This window comes from Thunnus maccoyii, chromosome 16 (assembly GCF_910596095.1).
Source record: "Thunnus maccoyii chromosome 16, fThuMac1.1, whole genome shotgun sequence".
Lineage (NCBI taxonomy): Eukaryota > Metazoa > Chordata > Actinopteri > Scombriformes > Scombridae > Thunnus > Thunnus maccoyii.
Window position 1 is genome coordinate 19,589,847 of NC_056548.1, and position 20,307 is coordinate 19,610,153.

Sequence of the window (20,307 nt, forward strand, 5' to 3'; positions counted from 1 at the left end):
AGTGAGTATTTATGAAGCTCAACCAAGCATTGGATGAGAGGCGACGTGCAGCAGGTGGCGAATTCAAATGTAAGCTCAAGCAAGCACAAAATTTTACCGCTAAATATATCATGATAAAACAGTATACTACTGCAAACATTTCAACATGGTTGAAATATGATTGTTTGGCTGAAACAACTGATTGTATAATATATAAAAGTGAAAGCAAAGTTTCAATATATTACCAATGCTATCACTACACGCATTACTGGTTAGTAGTTTAAACAATTATTCTGCGCGTGCACAGTGTTTGACTTTTCTGTGACCTTCTGTAATGACTGAGATAAAGTTTCCACAGTCTTAGTGACAGCGGTTAATACAGCAGAGGAGCAAGAACATTACACACAGAAGAAGCCACAACCGTACACTTGCTGCTGTGGTGAAAATGAATTGTAATGGGCTTTCATTCAGACCAAGGGTGAGTTCACATTACAGTTTTCATTCCCTGTGGTGAGAGGACGACTGTGTATTTGTGTGTATGTGTGTGTGTGTGTGTGTGTGTGTGTGTGTCCTCCCCCTTCTGAACTGATTCCAGGGAATCCCCACCAATACTGCTGACAGAATACTCACTGCATAAAAGTGTTGAGTGTGGGAGTGAGTGAGAGGAGTACGAAAGATGGAAGAGAGGCAGTGGTAGAAGTAAAGAGAAGGCCAGATGTGATGCGAAGTGATGGCTGCCCTGTAACCACACATTACACACAAACACACACACACACACACACACACATTCTCAGACTAGCGGCTGTGCCCCAGCTGTAGCTGAATATGGAGGAAGTCACCTGTGAGTAACCCTGGTTTCCTGGCTGGTGCCCACTTGGGGAAGAAGGGGAAGAGTTGCGGGTGTATGCCGGCTGATCCTACCTTCTATACCAGGCCTGTTGACCCTTCGCGCCAGTCCCACCTGAGCCTTGTGCACCCATTACTGTCACCTCAGACAGCTATGTGTCTGTTTGTGAGTCACCTAGAGCTTTTACTATAGGGTCTCAAAATCTAAATTACACCGACTGTACACTTCCATAAGTATCAAACAAATGCTGTTACAATGGTGTGTGCATATGTACACATGTATACCCATAGTATATGACTTTTTTTCACTTTTTTTGTTATAGTGTTAACTTCTATGTAATTCTAACTCTATTTTAATTCTAACGTATGAAACATGTTGTTTAACAGAAACACAATAATTCAGGCTTCAGGCTTCAATATGTAGATTCTACAACACAGAGTTTGGAATCTCTTTCATACAGGAATGGTTAAATATATAAGAATATATATATAAGATATTGAATATTGCAAAAAAAAAAAAAAAATTCAATCTAAAACTAGTGGAATCAACACAAGAAATATTTGTCAAACCCTGCAATTCTTGAATGCACTGGCTGTGACTCAAAACAAAGGATTTGTTTTGAATTGATTCAGCTCTGTCATACTGTCACTTCTATGTCAACAGCAGGCAAACACTGTACTTTTTCTCATTACCCTAGCACCGCGTTACACCACATAAAAAGTCAGACAAGCATCTTCCATCTCCCTGCTATGTGTCCCCCATGTGGAACAGTTGATCCATGGCTGCTTGTTTTGCTTAATGCGCTCTCAACGGTGACACACAAAGCCTTTGTTTTCCATCATGCTGCTGCGAGTGCCCACCCACTCTGCCAGCCTGCCAGTCTGTTGCCTGGCATTATCTACCCTCGCTCCACTGAGCACATGGGCCACTCGCTTTCCTGTCTCTCTTTCTCACCCCTGGTACCATTCCCTGTCTCAGCCAATCGTTTCCCCCAGTAGTCTGAGCTGAGTGATGTAATACGCTGCCTCCACCAATAGGGCTGAATGTTATTTTCAACCGACCGGCTGCGTGCCATTTGACACACCGGGGTTACCATGAGAGCTGGTGTAACCATGGCGATGGCTTTTCCGAAATACCGAGAGCTAGCCTGACGCACAGCTAGGTTGTTAACCCACAGGCTAATCGTGTGAATGGATGGGAATAATTGCATTTCACCTAATTGGGTGCAGTTGCCAGCTCTTCCAGTGGCAGTTTAAGGGTGGGAAAATGCGTACCAGTAATTCGTTTAGAGGCTGTTAGGCTCATTTGGATTATACACACACTTGAGCACAGCTGTGTGGCCCAAGACCAAAATAGTAGCAGCACTATATAACATGAAAGGGTGGTAAACCTTAACACCCGTAGACTAAATGTCATTTGTAAATACCCCATTATGGTTGCTGAAACACTACCGTAAAAAAGTCATTTCACAATCGGCATAATTCATTTATGAACACATACGCCCTTCCTCCGCATGTACACTTAATCCTTGTCAAGGGCCACAGAGCGTTGTGTTACCTGGCTAACTGTCTACTATATAGTCATGTGTAAAGAATCGAAGCCAGCCAGCCAGCTAACCAGCCAGGCAGGCATGCGGTTGGAGGATCCAAACGCCCAACAATCTGGGGCCCCAATCCAAAGTGGCCCAAATCCAATTTGTTTGGCTCAGGGCTGCAAATTGCTCTGTGCATTGAGTCTCCAAATAGCTGTCAACCACTCCCGCTTGGCGTCCTGTATCGCTTAATTCGCTCCTGGAGCATGTAATTGTCATAATAAGAAAAATATTGAGGTGATAATAACCAGTTACTTTGAGATGCCCCCCGCCCGCCTCAAGACACACACACATACAGTCGCATATACGCACATAATGGGCCGAGACTGCCGTCTACACATTTCACACAACATTGGAGAGGCAGTCGCTCGTGACCCTTCACCTCGCTGGTGTTGGCGCCTGCCTGCACTCTCTCCTTTAGTGTGTCTGTGTATGTGTGTGTGTGTGGGTGTGTGTTTGTGTGACAGGCAGACAGGCTGCTGGGCTGTCACAGCGAGACATGCTTGAGTACTGATGTGGCCGAGGGGACAGATGAGGCTACACACTCCCCATCCCATCCCTCACTCATACTACTGACCTGCTCTAACTCTCACACACCCACACACTCACGCACACACACACACACACACACACACACATGCACACACCAGCAGGATATACGGCATCAGTGTGAAGCAGGGAGCTGTCACATCCAGCAAACTGTGGGCCTTTTTCCCCTGACCATGGTGCTGATGTTGTCTCCTCTTACCACACACAGGGAATTAATCAAAGTTGCTATGGTAGAAGGCACCAAGCGTGTGTGTGAGAGAGAGTGTGTGTGTGTGTGAAAGTGGTGCTCTGTCTAGACAGGGAGGAGCCAATGGCTGCAGCTCCTTGTGGGCTACAGGAAAAGAGAACGACTGGAGAAACTGGCTACTTCTCTCTCTCTCCTTGTCTCTCTCACACATGCACACACACACACGCACACACACACACACCCACCCACACACCCACATATCTATTTTTCTGTCTCTCTCTGTCTGCCCCAGTCAGAGGGATAGTATGGCTGAGGGCTCTGCACCAGATGGTTAGCAAGCTAACTAGAGCCTGAAACACAAACTCAAACACAGCAACGGAGCACTGTGAGCGGTGACACTCAAACAACCTCCCATCTGGTTTGAAACAGCAGAGAACTAAAATATGGACTTTGCTTCACAGATTTTATAAACTCAGCAGCAATTATTCACCTTGACATTTGACTGACAGGTTTCATTTATTTGATTCTGACCATATAAAATTCTCTCTGAGAGGAGTAATGTCACTTCATCACATAATAATGTCACTTTTTTTTACCACAAAGTAAAAATACATCCACCCTAATATAGTGGATGTAAATGGAATTTTATTTCTGGTGCTTGCAGCATTGAACAATGACATTTAAAAAATTCAGCAGCAACATTTCCTTCGAAACTGTGTCCCTTTTTACTCGGGATAACCCGCAGAACAGCTGTCAACTGTTTTTTTATGGGGACTATTTCTGTTTCTGGAAAAGAGATGTTGCTGTTGAATTTTTTAAATGTCATTTTTCAATGCTGTGAGCAACACAGATGGAATTCTATTCACTCTCATTGTATTAGGGTGGAAGTGGAAATATCACAGACAAGCTTGCCCAAGAGAAACTAGAACATCCTGTATTCTCAGGATCTACCCTCTGGTTCAAACATGCCCCCGTGCTCGTTATCCCTCCCAGACTCCACCTGAGCACCCACAAGTGGGCACAGCAGTGGTTAATGTCAGGAGGCTGTACGGGTGTCTTGTTGTCCTGAATGTGTGCAAGTTGCCACATGTGCTCATTTACAGTGCATGTATAGCATGAAAATATATGGGTACGATGTATTGGCTACTACTGCTATTTTCGTACGTACTTTTCTTACGGTATTTATGTTTTTAATGATGCTTATATGTCTCCACAGACCTGTGTTTTCATGGGTCAAGAATAAAATCCAGTATAATGTTACACATAGCGACGATAATGCTCCACTTCACTGTGGTACAGTGTATACAGAAATAACACATCAGTGGGCTCAGAGGCGAGTTTTATTCTCTGTTTCTCTTCTCTGGGTAAATATGATGATGTAAACTGTAATTAACTCCAATAGCTATCGTTTGTAGGCCTGAGGGACAGGTCTGCTCATGGCAGCATTACACTCATTTATCGGCTCCGGCCGCTGTGCTTTCTATCTTTATGGCGCACTGGAGACTAAGAGGAAATGCTATTACACAAAGATGTTTTTTTTTTTTTATCCTCCCCCCAAACCGTCGATTGAGGCAAAATCCAAATGAAATGCCATGCAAATGATTCCAAATGGACTGCTGAATGTGTGTGTGTGTGTATGTGTAAAAGAGGGTTTTAATACGATGCCCCATGTAGAGCAGCAACTGTAATACCCTTCAATAAGTGCTATTAAGTACAGAAAGAAGAGAAATGAGAGAAAGAGAGAGACTTAGTGGAGGGAGATTTAACACAACTCCCACACCATAATTTCCTTCTTTGATGTCAATCAGCTGCAATGTCTACCAAGGCTGGAATGATGATGATAATTGGTGATGATGATGAGAATTGATAGAAAATATGATGATTTAACTGCTCAACTATGAAATGCTGATCAAAATGTCCTTGTTAACACACATTTCATCCACACAACTCCTTTGGTTTTGTTTAGTGTGTGAAGGACTGCACGAACATGCCTTGACAGGGTATGTCTTTGCTAGATAATGTGTGTGTTTGTGCGCAAAGTGGCATATGTGTATGCATGAGAGTATGTGTGTGGAGATAAGAATTCTCAAGCAGAGTCTCTGCCACCTCCTGAGGGTCTTTGAGTGAAATCTTTAGTGAGGAGAAGAGGCACAAGACAGAGAGACTCCAAATACAGACAAGGGCACTCTTTGCAAACCAAGGGGAGATGTTTGGCATGCTTCCGGCTCACCAAAAACCCACGTGGGCTTTAGACTAGCACCCAGCCAGGCACTCAAATATATCTTAGCATGCAACCCATGGACCACTGTCTTCTGCCATGAGCTTGGATGCTAAATGTTCCTGTCTCAAGTACCCTAAAGTCTTCAACTGTCTCTTATTTAAGTCTGCCCATGACTACCACAGGTAGCACACTATTTTCATGTGTGCAACAAGTCAGGCATGTAATAGAGTGACCTTGCACCGGCAGCAGTCAGCATATATCAACAGTACTGAGAATGATATGTAAGTACATTAGGTTACATTACATAACACCAAGCTCTAAGCAGGTCTGAGTGTAGGTTTATCTACTTCAGCAGGATACTGACCACTAACTATACAGGCTCAAACTGCTCCAAACTGCTGCCACCAAAAGCAGCTTATGGGTTCTGTATACTTGAAACAAACATAATGTTATATAATGCGTCTTCCATCCATGTTTAAAGGTAAACCTGTTCACACCTGTTCCAACTGACAATACTTGAAGGAGGGGCCAAAAGGCTGCCATCAAGGCCTCCTTTTGACTGTATCGCACTGCCTCCTCCTCTTTAAAAATGCACTGTTATAATAATAATTATAAACTTTATTTATATAGCACTTTTCTTAACAATGTTACAAAGTGCTTTACAAAAAGAAAATAAAACCAGACAAGGTAGATAAAAAGAAAGCAGAGACAATAAAATGAATAGCATCAAAGAAATAAAAGCAAATATCAAACATTTCCAAGTTTTTACAAAGAGAAAAGTTTTAAGAGGAGATTTAAAAGATGGTAGTGAATTACTAAAACCTCCGCACTTGATGGGCTGAAGGAGCTCTCAGATGTACGTCGCTTTGGATAAAAGTGTCTGCTAAATGAGATTGTAAATTGTAAATTGTAAATTGCAGAAAGAATACAAGGATCAGGCTGGATTTAAGACCCGATACTCTCCACCTCATTAATAAAATGAGTGAGAAATTTGTCGGACAGCTCACAGTCAGGTACAGAAAGAGAAGTGGAGGGACCGTTAATAACTGAATCAATTACCCTAAATAGAACTTTAGGATTGTGGTGATCTCTGGATAATAATTCAGAGAAATAGGCCAATCTCGCATCCTTAACTGCTTTCTGATAAGTTAACATTTGGTTTTTAAGGGTGTTGTGAGCTATTTCAGACATGTTTACCTTCCAATGATGTTCAGATTTTCTACAGAGTCTTTTTAGTGCTCGAGTGTGATCGTTCAACCAGGGAAGGTTATTTGATTTTTGTTTTCTCGTCTTAAACGGTGCAATTAGGTCGAGGATGGATAGGCACTGATCGTTAAATGAATTTAACAGAGCATCTGGATTGAGAGGAAATAAAGTGGAATTAAAGGAAGATGAATTAAAAGCATTACAGAATTTAGCTGCAGAACCATCATTGAGAAATGTGTTGTAAGGTAGAGACTAAGAATAGAGAACTGTAGTGGAACTTTAAAAATAACAGCTTTATGGTGAGTTACCAGCATGTCCACCAAATTAAGACACTCGAGAGAGAGACCTGATGAGAGAACCAAATCTGGTCGTGTGACCTTTAGAATGTGTGGCCCCTTTAACAGATTGACTAAGGTTAAAAGAGTCAATAAGATCTAAAAAATGATGTGAGGGAATGGGAAAGATAACATACATGAATATTAAAATCACCAAGAATAAGCACCCTGTCATATTTAGGCATAACAATAGATAAAAGCAGATTTAGGAGGCCTATAAATTAAGGTGCAGAGTAAGGTGGCAGGGCCAGTGGTTAAGAAAGACTTCAAAGGAAATTACCAAAAGTAACAGGATGGCACTTAAAACTAACTTATAAAATACAGCTAGACCAGCCCCTCTTCCAGAAGACCTGGGAATGCGAGAATATGCTAAATCAGGGGGCGTGGCCTCAATCAGGGGAACAGTGTCCCCTGGTGACAGCCAAGTCTCAGTAATCATGAAGAAGTCCAGATTATTAGAAACAATAAAATTAATTAACAATAAAAGACTTATTACTAAGTGATTGAAGAGGGAGTTTGAGTGTTTTGGCTGCCCGACGGAGCTACATGTGGGTGGGCAGTAAGTCTGCAGACAGCATTTTAGCTCCTGGAACATTTGGATATAGGCCATCATCTCTGAACAGTTGCCTGTATTCCCAGAAAAGGTTAAGGTTGTCAATGTAGGAGACATTATGGAAGTCTCAGGCTGTCTGTCAATGCAATGGTGTGCACTTTTAGCCAGTCTCTCCTCGAAGCCATTCATGGTGTTGCACTTGCTTGTACGCACTATATTCATGTGTGCAACAACTCAGACATGCAACAGGGTGACCTTGCACTGGCAGCAGTCAGGACATATCAACACTATAAAGAATGTTATGTCAGTACATTAGGTTAGATTACATAATACCATTCTCCAAGCAGGTTTAAGTGTAGGTTTATCTAATTCAGCAGGATGTTGACCACCGGTTCAGTGACCAAATTCGGTGTCTTTGTCCTCCTGTTGCAAGCAATCCTACAAATGGGGATAATGGTGTGCACATGTAGACAGTCTCTCCAAGGAATTCATGGTGTTGCACTCACTTGTACACACCAAAAGTGATGGAGGTAGTTGTGTGAAGGATGACAAGTTTGATTTTGAGTTTGAGAGATAATTTCAAACGCCGTCTTTCTTTCTTGCTTGCACACATTGGTCTAATCGTTGGGTACAGTAGGCGTGATTGTCGGATTATCTGTTTCAGAAAGTTACAAAAATTGTTGGACACAGCGCCCTTGGTTCTGCGGTCAGAAAGGGGGTTTCAGATGCTTTTTGATGATCCCACAAGTACTTTGTTTGAAGCATGCTGAGGCCTTTATAGTACTGTAAGTGTTAGTGCTACTTCCATGATGTGTCAACTGAGCTACACAAGACCACCTTTGTGCTTTTTTTCAAATTCAACGCACTTGAAAAAGTGTAAAAATGAACAGTTGCTGTAGTTTCTGCGCAGAGAAATATAATAGCATGTAGACAGGAATTCAAAGGACACAAATGGGCACAAATGTTGGTTTGAACCGACAGCAGTTTATGATTAGAGAGGAATTATTTGAAAAACTCTACACTTTCTGGAAGGTTACATTCTTTTAGATTGTATTTTTGCTCTCTGTTTTGTTATCTGGAACAAAAGCAGCCTAAGAACAAACTGTTCAGGGCTTCCCAAAGTTGTGAGGAGGACAGCCACAGTGGCACAGAAAAGCAATTGTGCTTTTCTTTTCAATTCTGCTTCTGCACACTTCACAAAGCCCAGACAATCTCTTGATAATACCGCAGTATCTCGATAAGAGGAAAAGAAAGCACTCTTCATTTTTCACCACCAGCACTTGGTGGAATAACTCAGAGTGGTCCTGTTGTCAGGCGAGAGGGTCAAACAGTCGTGTGGACACCTGACTAAGGATTCCAATAAATTCAGTAAATCTGGTGATAATACTAACAGTAACTCCACCGTATTAGCAATTATTGCTTGTTGTAAGATAGGGGGCTCACTGAGTGATAACTGCCCCGGCTCTTAAGCCTCTCGTAATGTGGAGATATGGGGCGGGCCACTTTGAAAGGGACATTGGAGGCCCTATTACCCCTAAGCTGTTAAAGACGCCCAAATCTGGCGCTGCTTGTCTCCAAACGAGAGGGATTAGTGTTGGAGTTTCACTCCGATTCCCCTTGATAATATGCCAAGCTGTATCAGCTAGGAGTTCTTAGCCAGCAGGCTCTATTCACTTAATGCCCCCCCCCCCCCCCCCCCCCTTACTGTTTTCTGCACCAACAACAATGACAGTAAAGTGACTCGAACAACCAACCTAGTCTACATAAACATGGAGGTTGGCCCTCTTTGTACCCACAGGTATTGAAGTTGAAGATGCTGCAAACTCCATCTCCACCCGCCCACGAGTCCAACCCCTCACTTGGCGAGTTAGGTCATTGGTATTCTGCATAGAAGTGTGTATTTAAATTTGCTTTCATTTAAAGTGGCAGCTTTTCCGAGGCATGGGAGACAGGCCGAGCCCGCTTATTGTCTGAGCTGTTGAAACTTTTTTTCATTAGTCCGCAAAGGTTCTTCACACTTTAGTTTTTAATGCACAAGCCGACCACTCACTGCCTCCCCTTACGCCAACTCACACACACACACTCACACTCACCCTATTTGTTCTGCACGTATTGGTTCCGCTAATGTTTTTATTTATGGCATTCCAGCATGACATCCTGCCATCCACCCACCCCCTCCTCACCTCTCCACTCACCCAAGAGAGAAGTGAAAAAACAACGCATGACATAAAGTGCGCGATAGTGTGTATAATGTGGGTGTGTGTGAGAGAGAGCGAGACGGAAGGAGAGGAGCAAAATAAAGAAATAAATAAAGGGCCCAAATTCCTCATTTCTAATTCAGCTGCTCGTTCAGCTTAACCTCTCTCTCCTCAGCAATTAAAGCGCACGCCACATCCTTCACGCTGCGTACAGCCGAGGCTAAATAATGCAGGGGGCATCCAGCACCCGCATCCTTTATCATCCCAAATGACAGCCATTTGCATATCTCCCCAGTCAATTAGAGCGCGGCGGAATAATCAGCCCATAATTGGTGGAGAGCGTCAGTAATCACCCGCCCTGGCACACCGACAGGGCCATCGGAGGAGCGAGGGGAGGGGGGGGGGAGAGGTTGTGTGTGGGGTTGGATGTATGCGTGTGAGTGTATGTGTGCACGTGTCAGGGAGACAGTCCACCCGACTGCAGCCTCTTCACTTCAAACTAACACATCCAAACAACCAGTCTAACTTCTCTCTGGTCTTCCTCTAATGCTCTGTCCTCCTCCTTTCTGCTGCCCCTTCTGCTCACTAATTTGCACGTACTGGCTTCCTCACTCTATTCGCCTCAGACACATTATTTCTATTTTCTTTCATCAAAATGGGTCAGTAAGGGACTTTTAATAGCATACAAAGTGATACATGAATGACGGGTTTCATTCCAGAGTGACATTCATTCTCAAACGTTATCAAATGTTAATTGCTCGCCATTTAAAAAAAAACATGAATAATGACATCCTCTTCAGTGTTGCTGCTTTGTAAGCGAGATTCAAGGGTTCAAGATCACTAATGTCAATAATGAATTTTATTTTTAATGCCAGAAATCACTCTGTACATCTGCTAAAAGTATCAGATTTTCTGGTAAATGTAGGAACGAATTCTTCACATGCAATGCGATGTTCCGATTTCCCCCCGAATTTGTTTATTTCCTATCAACAAACATGACTGTGGAGCAACATGTTTTTCTTTGTCTGCCTGCAACTCTTCTGTTAGAGCTATTAAATTCATATTCCGTTCTTTTTACATAGCAACAAAGCACAACATTAAGAACAGCCAAGAACAACATGAGAAAAGCTGCCTGGACACCAGGGGGAAAATCCACTGCTTGCCCCCTTTAGATGCAGACAATCAAAGTCGTTTCATGGGAAGTTTTCTGGGCAGCTTTGAAGTACGGTAGCTGCATAGCCTCTGTATTTCCAGCTGAAAGGGGAATGGCCATTTTTGTGAAACATTTCCTTTAATACACTGTAACCTCCCATTCCTCAGATGCTTTGGTGCTGTCCTCTGAACATGACAAATAAAAGGGTGACTTGAGAGAGAAACAGAGAGAGAGAAAGAGGGGTTGACAGTAATGGGTGCGGTGGAGGTGTGTGTATGTGTGTGTGTGTGTGTAAAGGAACATCAGAGAAACCCAGGCAAGGTTAGTTCCCATCTGCAGCTCCATCCTTTTGTGTTTCCCTAGCTGCTTTCTTTTCTCTCTTGCCTTTGTATTTACTCTACCCAATCCAGTTTAGTGTTAGCCAGAGCTGCCTCTGTGGTGTTTCAGGCCCACTGTCGCTTTGGAGAGATGAAACGCGTGCCATTCACTTTCTCCTTGATAGAAGTGGGAAGAAATAAAGAAAGGAAGGTAAAGCATTGGAGGGAGGGGATGAGGAGGGAAGCAAGGACAGCGCAGGGGATGATAATAATGATTTGTTTCGATTTAACCTCCACATAGGACTTCTGTCTGTTGCAGGAAAGGGGAAGACCAGACTAACCTGAGACCAAGCACAAAACAAAAACACAAACAAAAGAATCCTCTTTTGAAGTCAAAAGACTACAGAAAACACACGAGTGGCAGCATCCTTAAACAGCTCTCGCTGTCCGCAAAGGGAGGAAACATTGATTTCCTTTTTACTCCTTTTTTAAAGGGGTCGTCTTTCTCTGTTTAATCCCCCATTCCTCTATTCTCGGGGGATCTGTGGCATTTCCTGTCAGCCAGCCAGCCCCGTGCTGCAGAGACGTATGCATCACTGTCAAAATGAATCTGATCAAAAGAAGGGAGGGGAGGTGAGTGAGTGGGGGGGGAGGAGGAGGGGGGGGGAGTCTGGTTTGAGGGTCTGGTTTGATCGGTGCGATGCAAAACTCTTCCCCCATTGGACGTGCCGCCTGTCAGTGTGTCTGCCTCAGTAATCCATCAACCCCTTGCCGCTGATCAATAATGTGATTGGTTGAATTCTGAGAGATATCTGGCTGTGATCTGTGTATCCTAAGAATTACTGCCCCTGTAAAATTAACGTCTGACTCTGAATGTGTCCTTCAGCTGGAGGATGTGGAAAATCTGAAAGCCTGATCGCTGATCAGCATTGTTAGCCCCCCCCCCCCCCAACTTTCTGCACACTTATGTGATTTATGCAATTTGTGTTTGGCTAAATGTCTCCGGCAGCAATGTGTTTGATCTACGTGTTAAGTTATTAGATGATTACCCCAAATTACAGATGTTAGTAGATGCTGAGCCACACAGGACTAATAGGAGCCTATCAGATGACCCCAGTTTTTCATTTACATGGCAAATTCATGTTTCAAGATGAAGAGAAGTGACTACAACTCACAGGAAAAAACTGTACACCAGCACCAATGTTTATGTTATGTTCACAAGTAACAAAAGGCATATTATCATAATATTAATTGTAATAATTCATTTCTAACCCGTCTTCTTCCTGTCCACCGTCTGAAAACACACACACACGTCATTAATATACAACATTAAAGATTACATGCATGTATATATTTTGTCATCACTGCTTCAGTTTTGGCAGGATGTTACATTCCAAATGACTTGTGAAAGTATAAAGAATTATATTGTGTTCTGCTCTATTTGTTTTCTTTCCCATCCTTCACACAAATTGTTTTGATATGCAAATATTTACGATGAATCATTATGCAAAAAAAAAAAAAAAAAAAATGTATTACATAAATTGGCAGCCAAATTGCTGAGGATGTGTTACCTACTTTCCATTGAAATATGCTGGCAACACTATCATCTGTCACCCTGACCACAGACCTTTCAGCAGAGAAGTGTAATAGAAAAGATAATTTCCTTACACATTCATAAATAAGTATTTATATTTAAGAATTACATTATTATTCCACACATTTATGGGCGCCATTAAATTGATTTGTATTTACTTAGACCAACAGACACGTAGACAATTAGAGAGAGAATGGACTGATGGAATAATAAACAATAAATGTGATTTTCATTTGACGTTAAATCAAATCACACAAGCTGGATTGACACACACACACACACACATACAGGCTCACACACTGAAAGAGTCACACAGGGAGGCAGCAGCCCTCTCAGGACAGGCCCTAGCTTCAACGTCAGCCCACATTTCAGAGCGTTCAAACAAACTTTTTAGCGGTGAAAACAAATTGGGCTCACCATCAAAGAGACTTTTCAAAAAGCCATTTCTCTATGCCAGTTCAAAAGAACCCTGGTTGGTAAACAGGCATGGAGAATTCACAGCGCAAGATATTGTAGGAGGTACAAACGGCTGGAGCTCCACCACAACAAAGGCAGAAGAGAAGGAGTGGAGGGGTGTAATTCATCACACACTCAACAAAAGCAAGTGTGACTGACTGTCCATGACCAAAGAAACAAAACAAAACAAAAAAACTTCTCCTTAATTGGAGAAGCTGTTGTGTTTGTTTTTTTTTTCCATTTCAAACCCACTTTGTCTATTGTTTTTTTTTTTTTTTTCCTCCAATTTCTTGCTGCTCAGTCTGCCTGGATGCCCTTGCCCTCTCCTCCTCCTCCTCAGTCTCCCTCTCTCCTCTTTTTTTCCCTCTTCCCGCTCCCTCCCTCACCCCCTCTCCCCCTGTTTCTTCATTAAAAGAATTCACCGTGAGTTATTCTGGCCTCCAACTTAAATTAGAAGACAGACGGAGCTGCAGGAAGAGACAGAATGAAGGGAGAGGGGGCAAGAGAAGAATGGGGAGTTTAGGAGGGGAAAGAAAAAAAAAAACCTTTGGGTCCTTTACGGCTTGTGAGATTTCTTAACAAACAGACAGAGGCCTTGCTCCGCATACCACCTCAAGCAAAATCTCATTTGTTTGGGATTCAGCGGAAGACCAGAGGATATAGGGAAAAAAGAGATCGAACGAGAGCAGCAGCAGCAGCAGCAGCAGCAGACTCCAGCCCGCCCCTCCGACGAGCCATCATTAGGTATGCACAAGACAAACTGCTGACACAAAGTCACACAGCGTGCTGAGCAGGGGCTTGTGGGTAGGCAGGAGGAATCTATCCCTCCGTCCCTCCACCAGTCTATCGACATCCCTGGCTCTCACTCGTCCGCCTCCGGTTTTTGCAATTACAATCAAACGGCAGCATCCAGGCCCTGAAGCACTGACTGACGGCTTGGATTAACCGAGATGTGGAGAGGCCTTGGGATGCTGTGTGTGTGTATGTGTGTGTGTGTGTGTGTCTCCCTGCCTGTCAGCCAGTTTTCCTGTCCGTCTATGTGTGTACACTACATTGCTTTGTATGTGCAGCATGTTCCAGTGTCAGTGCGGATGTGTGTTTCTGTGTCTCTTCCTGTCTATCAGTTGATTTTGTCTGTGTATTTGTATGTGTGCGCAGCCTGTGTCGGTGTAAACGTGCGCTGTATGGCGGTGCATCTAAATGACAGGGAAGGAGTATGTATGGAGTGGTGCATTAGCATGAAAACGAGCGTGAATAACAATGCAATTACGCATTTCAATTAAATCCCACCGCGTGGATCATTTGATTCCGTTGGCTGGATTTGGGAAATGTATCATCAACTGATTATTTTAGGGGAGGCACGTGACTTTCGAAGGCTGATAGATATTCATATGCGATTTCACCAGCAACCTAACAATTATTGACAATTAAAGAGTACGCTTGAGTATGATTCTGCTAAATAATACAGCTCCAAGAATTCCTTTCCATTCACATTTTTGTTGCAAGTGCTGTAATTTGCAGAATAATCCGGATAGTACATTTGAAAGAAATAACAAACCGAGACACAGCGAAGTGTCATGAAAAGTGACAACACAGGCAAATCAAAAATTGAGGATATGGAAAGAAATCACAAAGCTGTCAGAGAAGAAGAGCAAACCCACACATGCGTCTTCTGAATTAACTTCACTGTTGCACTGCTGCAATTGAGCAAGCCACTTCAAACATGCAACCCAACACAAAACCGTCCCTCAGAAGGCAGCGAATAAAGTATGATGAACAAAAACACGTCAATCTGCTTTGTCCAAAAGAATTTGAGCTGCTCTGCTGTATCTTCTGTGGGGACCGTTTCTTTAACTCTTCCATGCTAGATACCAATGTCATCCATCAGAGATGACAAATGTGACATGACAGCTCTGCTTGGGAAGCAGCGGTGACAAGACAGAGAACTACTTATGGGGGAAGCTTGTCAAGACAAAACCAGATATTTGAATCTTCTGTTCTTGTTGTGTCCACGATGTCCCGAGAAAAAGATCTGCCAGCTAAAACATCTTCAACACTGACGATTAACTGCTTTTTATTTGATTTTAGTAACTCAATTTTGGATGGAATCCAAAGATTCTAATGTGGGACATTTTGATCTTAGAAATATGTCGGCATTGTAATATATAATTCAATATTTTAGCAGTGACTCATTATACAAATTGCAAAATTCACACACTAGGCCCTGAGGACATGTGAAACTTTTTTTTCCACAGATACCCTTTTGCTGCATTCCCCTTCACCACAGACAGCAGAGTTCTGCTTGATGAAATGTCATGTTTTCTCTTAGAAACCCAGAAACCTGTCTGAGCATTTTAATAGGCCGGTTTATCCTGCTGTACTGTATGTTTTGTCCTAATGCAACAACATGTGATCTGTGAGTTGAAACATTTGGCATCCCCGAGTGAACTCTCATCCTCCTGTGATGAGGAGGAGGATGAGAGAATTGCAGCACATGGCAGCTGGAACACCAAATAAAATCTAAAGAATGCATCTTAATACCATTTATGAATAAGCCAACAACATACACTCATTTTGATGCACCTTTCATATCAGTCAACTATCCAGTTTGCATATTCACACTGTGATTTGAGCTGGAAAGTCGTCCTGGATGCCCTCTCCCTACCCGGCCTGACGGAACAGAGACCGGCTAACCAACCAGAACATCCTCGCGGAGCTCATGAGCCAATGGTCGCCTGGGCTGTGTGTGTGTGCAAGGGCGTGCGTGCGCGTGTGATGTAAGCACAGGGAAAGGAGAGGTGACAGCGGCGCGAGGCTGATCTAATAAAAGGAGAAGATGAAACGCTGTCAGATGCCGCGGCGAGCAGCTCAAACGCCAGCAACGTTTGGTAAAACACACACGCGTCTCCTCCCAGACAGTCTCCTTCACTCACACTATCTCTCCCTCACACACACACACACACACACATTCAGACACGCACATTTCTGTGTGATAGACAGTTTCATAGTGTCGTAGCTGAGGTGTTGGCCTATAAAAAGCAGTGCTGATATGATTTAATGGGCGAGTCTTATTATAAGACTGTCGCTGGGCCAGTGTAATCTGGCTAGCGCTCCAGGGCACAGCGCTGAGACACATGCACTACAATACTCCCCAGCAGATAATATTGCTATGTGCTACATTGCTATTATAAGATAGAGCCATTTGCCACACTAATACGCCGTGTATAAGACTGTCATTTGGGAAGGAGTGATTTATGACTGTGAGGCACGAGAATAAAGACAGATTATTTTTATTCATGTGTCTTTAGAGGCCAACTTCATTTCTTTTTTGTTTGTACTGCACTTATTTTTGTACTGAATCAAAGGCAAATCGTGTTCTGTGCAAAATACACATAACACCATATGGGCTTTGTGGTATTTATATAAGCCCTGTTGAGTCCAGACCACCCACTCAAAAACTGCACAATGTCACTTTGACATAGATTCTGAATCTGCACTTAATAGAACAAGATCCCTCTGTTAGCTGTCTTCCAATTTTTGCTGGGACTAAATTGCTATTAATTATAAATAGCGGAGCAGCTGTCTCAAAATATATGACATATCTACTAGGGTATTAGACACTGTGGTGATATTGCCTCTCCTGCCACTTTTAATATCGGCACCCTGGCTCCAATCACGGCCTAATAATGGCTTCTCATTATGAGGTGTGTGTGTGTGTGTGTGTGTGTGTGTGTGTGTGTGTGTGTGTGTGTGTGTGTGTGTGCGTGTGTGTGTAGAGGGGGAGGGGGAGGCTTCAATTTCACCACTTAAAAGCCACAGATGACACCTTGTAAAAAGTTAATTTCATTTTAGACATTTACAGAATAGGGCTGTAAATTTAAGCTCTCGAGGTGTGCCGTGAGGCTATCAGCTCTGATAATTGAGATGTTGAATAATTAGATGTAAGCAATTCATTACCCGAAAAAATGCAAAGCAGGTGTAAAAAAAAAAGAAAAAAAAAAAAAAAGTTGAAACTTTATTTGAGAAGAGTGAGAGAAAAGTGCCTGCGTTCACGTGAGCTGCTAGTTTACAGAGTGTTTGGTTGGCTGGAGAGAGAGGGCCATTGTTGCCTGGGGTGTAATAGCGGGTTTGGACAGGAGATGGCGCTGTGCTTGCTGTGAGCACAGGAGAGCATGTGATCAAACTATAAACAACAGAGGAGGGGTGCGTTCAGGATCAGGCAACATTGCTGACTGTTTCCTAAAGTGATTCATTCTAGCTGACATAACTGTATTTTAAATGGGCAATTACTGCAACATATAACATTTAGAAAAACTAAAAAAAGGCAAGAAAATCATTAACATATTATTATCATACACTTTATGGATGTTTTATGTCATATAATAGCACTACAGTCTTCCTAAAATATTCTCTTTTTGTTGTAGAATGTGTATGTAGCATGTGTCCAACATTTTATAATGGGATATTTTTCTTTGACAGGGGATTATATGACGCTTGTAGTAAATCACTTCACATGAACACTGTTTCAATTCACCCATTTGTGTAAACACAACCCCGCACATCACAAAAAAAGGCATCTTCACACAAGCGCAAGTCCACGGTCATTATAAGACAAGAGAAAATCTCCTTTTTTAGGAGTCTCCCTCTCCTTCTCTGTCTCTCTTCCTTGTTCCCCAAGCCTTTCATTTCTGGGATTCTCCCGGTTTCTTTTTTTGTTTTTTTTAAATGTAAAGAGGCGACAAAGGGACTCGCTGCCAGATCTATCTTTAAACTGCTTTAATTATTTTCTGTCAGATGAGATTGAGTTCGGTGACAAGAGAGAAGAAGAGGAAAGCTTCCACCTGACTGTATAACTCCCCTTCTCTCACACACACGCCATCACATCTCTTTCTGTTACTCCTCACCCTCCACCTCCTGCATCCAGACCCCCCCCCCCCCCCCCCCTCCCCTCCCCACCAAGCCCTCCTTCTCCTCCTTGCTACCCCCTCTCCACTCTCTCTCCTCTCTCATGGCCTCAGTCTTAATTTCACAGGGGAATCATTTGACAGATATTGCCCTTGAAGAGGCAGCCTGTGCCTCGCCACTGAGAGCAATGGGGGGTTGAGGGTTGTGGGGAGGTGGGAGGAGGAGAATCTAGGGGGGGTGATGGAGGAGAGGAAGCGACAGAGAGTGAGAGTGATGGGGAGAATGAAAGGGGGGGGGGGAGAGAGAGAGGAGGGAGGAGTAGGAGTGGGGGGAGTGGAGGGTAAAAAGTTATTAAGTGGATGTGAAAATGCAGCGCAGCCAAAAAGGTTAAGTCTGGAATAGGAAATTAAAACTTGCATCGCTTTTGGCTTTAAATAGATTTGGTTTCATTACGGGCGCCAAGGCCAGTTAGAGTCAAATCCCTCTGGAGAGAGAGAAAGAAAGAGAGAGAGAGAGAGAGAGAGAGGGGAGGAAAGAGAGAGAAGGAAGAGAGATGGTGACATGGGAACGGAGGCTGGCAGAAGAATAGGGAACAAGAGGAGAGAGGAAGGAGGCAGACTATCATGCAGTTCACATTCATTTTCAATCTCAGCCTGTTTTTCCCCAAACCTCCTTCCACAGTCAAGCGAATACCAATTCTACATACCATTACTGATTTAATACTTAGACTTTAAGTGGAATCCAAGGCTGCCGCAACGCATGAATACAAAGAAAGCGAGCGGCATTGGCTAACAGGTGTGTGAAAACTATTTTTCTCAATCCCTCTGCTTTTATTTGCATTGACATTTTATGAGTCTTTGGGGACTTGAGTTAATTCTTTGACCCTGGAACGTAAGAAGCCTGTATATGCCTGCCTTTGGTTATTTCAGCAGTTTAAACACACACACACTCACACACACACACACACACACAAACAAATACACACACACACGTGCACGCACGCACGCACACTTGCACGGGTTACACAGGTTACACAGCCTGACCCTCTCACAGCTCTTGTTATTGCCTTCGTGGTCTCCCAGGGAAGGACAGAATAGAGAGAGAAGCTAGATAGATTGCACTGAAAATGTGAGAGAGAATGGATGATACAGGGGTGGGAAGACAAAGGAGAGAAAGTAAAAAGAGAGAGAAAAAAAAGAATGAAAGGAAGCGTGATGAAGCCAGTGAAACAGAGACAGAAAGAAGAGGAGGCTGTGAGGGAATAAAAGAATTAGAGATGGATAGATAGACCAAGAGATAAAGAGACGGTGAGGGAAAAGGGGGTAAAGTGTGTGTGTGTGTGTCATTTGCCACCTCTGGCCATGCAAGTAAACAACAGAAGTGATGAAAAACAATATGGTGCACACATGAATAAATGAGACGTTTGAGGCATTGTAAGACATATCAGACCGGTAATCGTTATGATCATAGAGGGTCAGGTTGCTAACTATAGCCTACTTAGCTTAAACAGGTCACAACATGTCACCTGCGGAAAAGGGAGTTTAATATGAGTAAGTCAATGATCTCACACTTCTGCATTAGAATGATACACTTTGTCGTTATTTTAATTAGTTTATACCAAAATATGGGCATAAAATAATACAAAAAATACATGTCAGATATGACCCACGCTACCTGAGTGCATGTTTACATTAATTAACGCATCAATTTACATGTAATATTAACATGTGAACTGTATATGGATAAGGAACAACGCACCTAATAAGTTTAAAGGTCCCTTAACTCTACGTCTTCCTGCCCATACAGCAGCATTGATTCCTTTGACCTAGGACGTGCCGTGTTTGTCGACCAGCTCCTCCCGCCTCAATATTTGCATGTTGAGATCTGATCACAATGCGGGCAGAATCGAGATAACAAGAACACTTATAAAAACAAGGTGTAAATGCAAAGTCTTGTAATCAGATGTCATTATCCGAGTGCAGATCGAATGTTAAAATTAGATGCAAATGTGGTCAGTTATGTGCATATTGTGATTAATACTGCTATTTTTTTTTTTTACCTTTGAATGGTAGTAGTAGGTGAAAAGTGTCATTGATAAAATGTTAGCAGTAATAACAGGACAACACTTAAAATTTTAAAAATTCTTCATCAAAAACACTCAATACTACATAAAAGGTATCAGCTATTGGAAACTTCTAATAGCAGTAAAAGTAACA

General features: G+C 42.9%; 1 protein-coding gene across 13 annotated transcripts in view; it reads right to left on the minus strand.

Moving 5' to 3' along the window:
- The window catches only part of LOC121880586 (AT-rich interactive domain-containing protein 1B-like), a 209,576-nt gene that overhangs the window by 57,215 nt on the left and 132,054 nt on the right, over positions 1 to 20,307 (minus strand). The window lies entirely within an intron of this gene.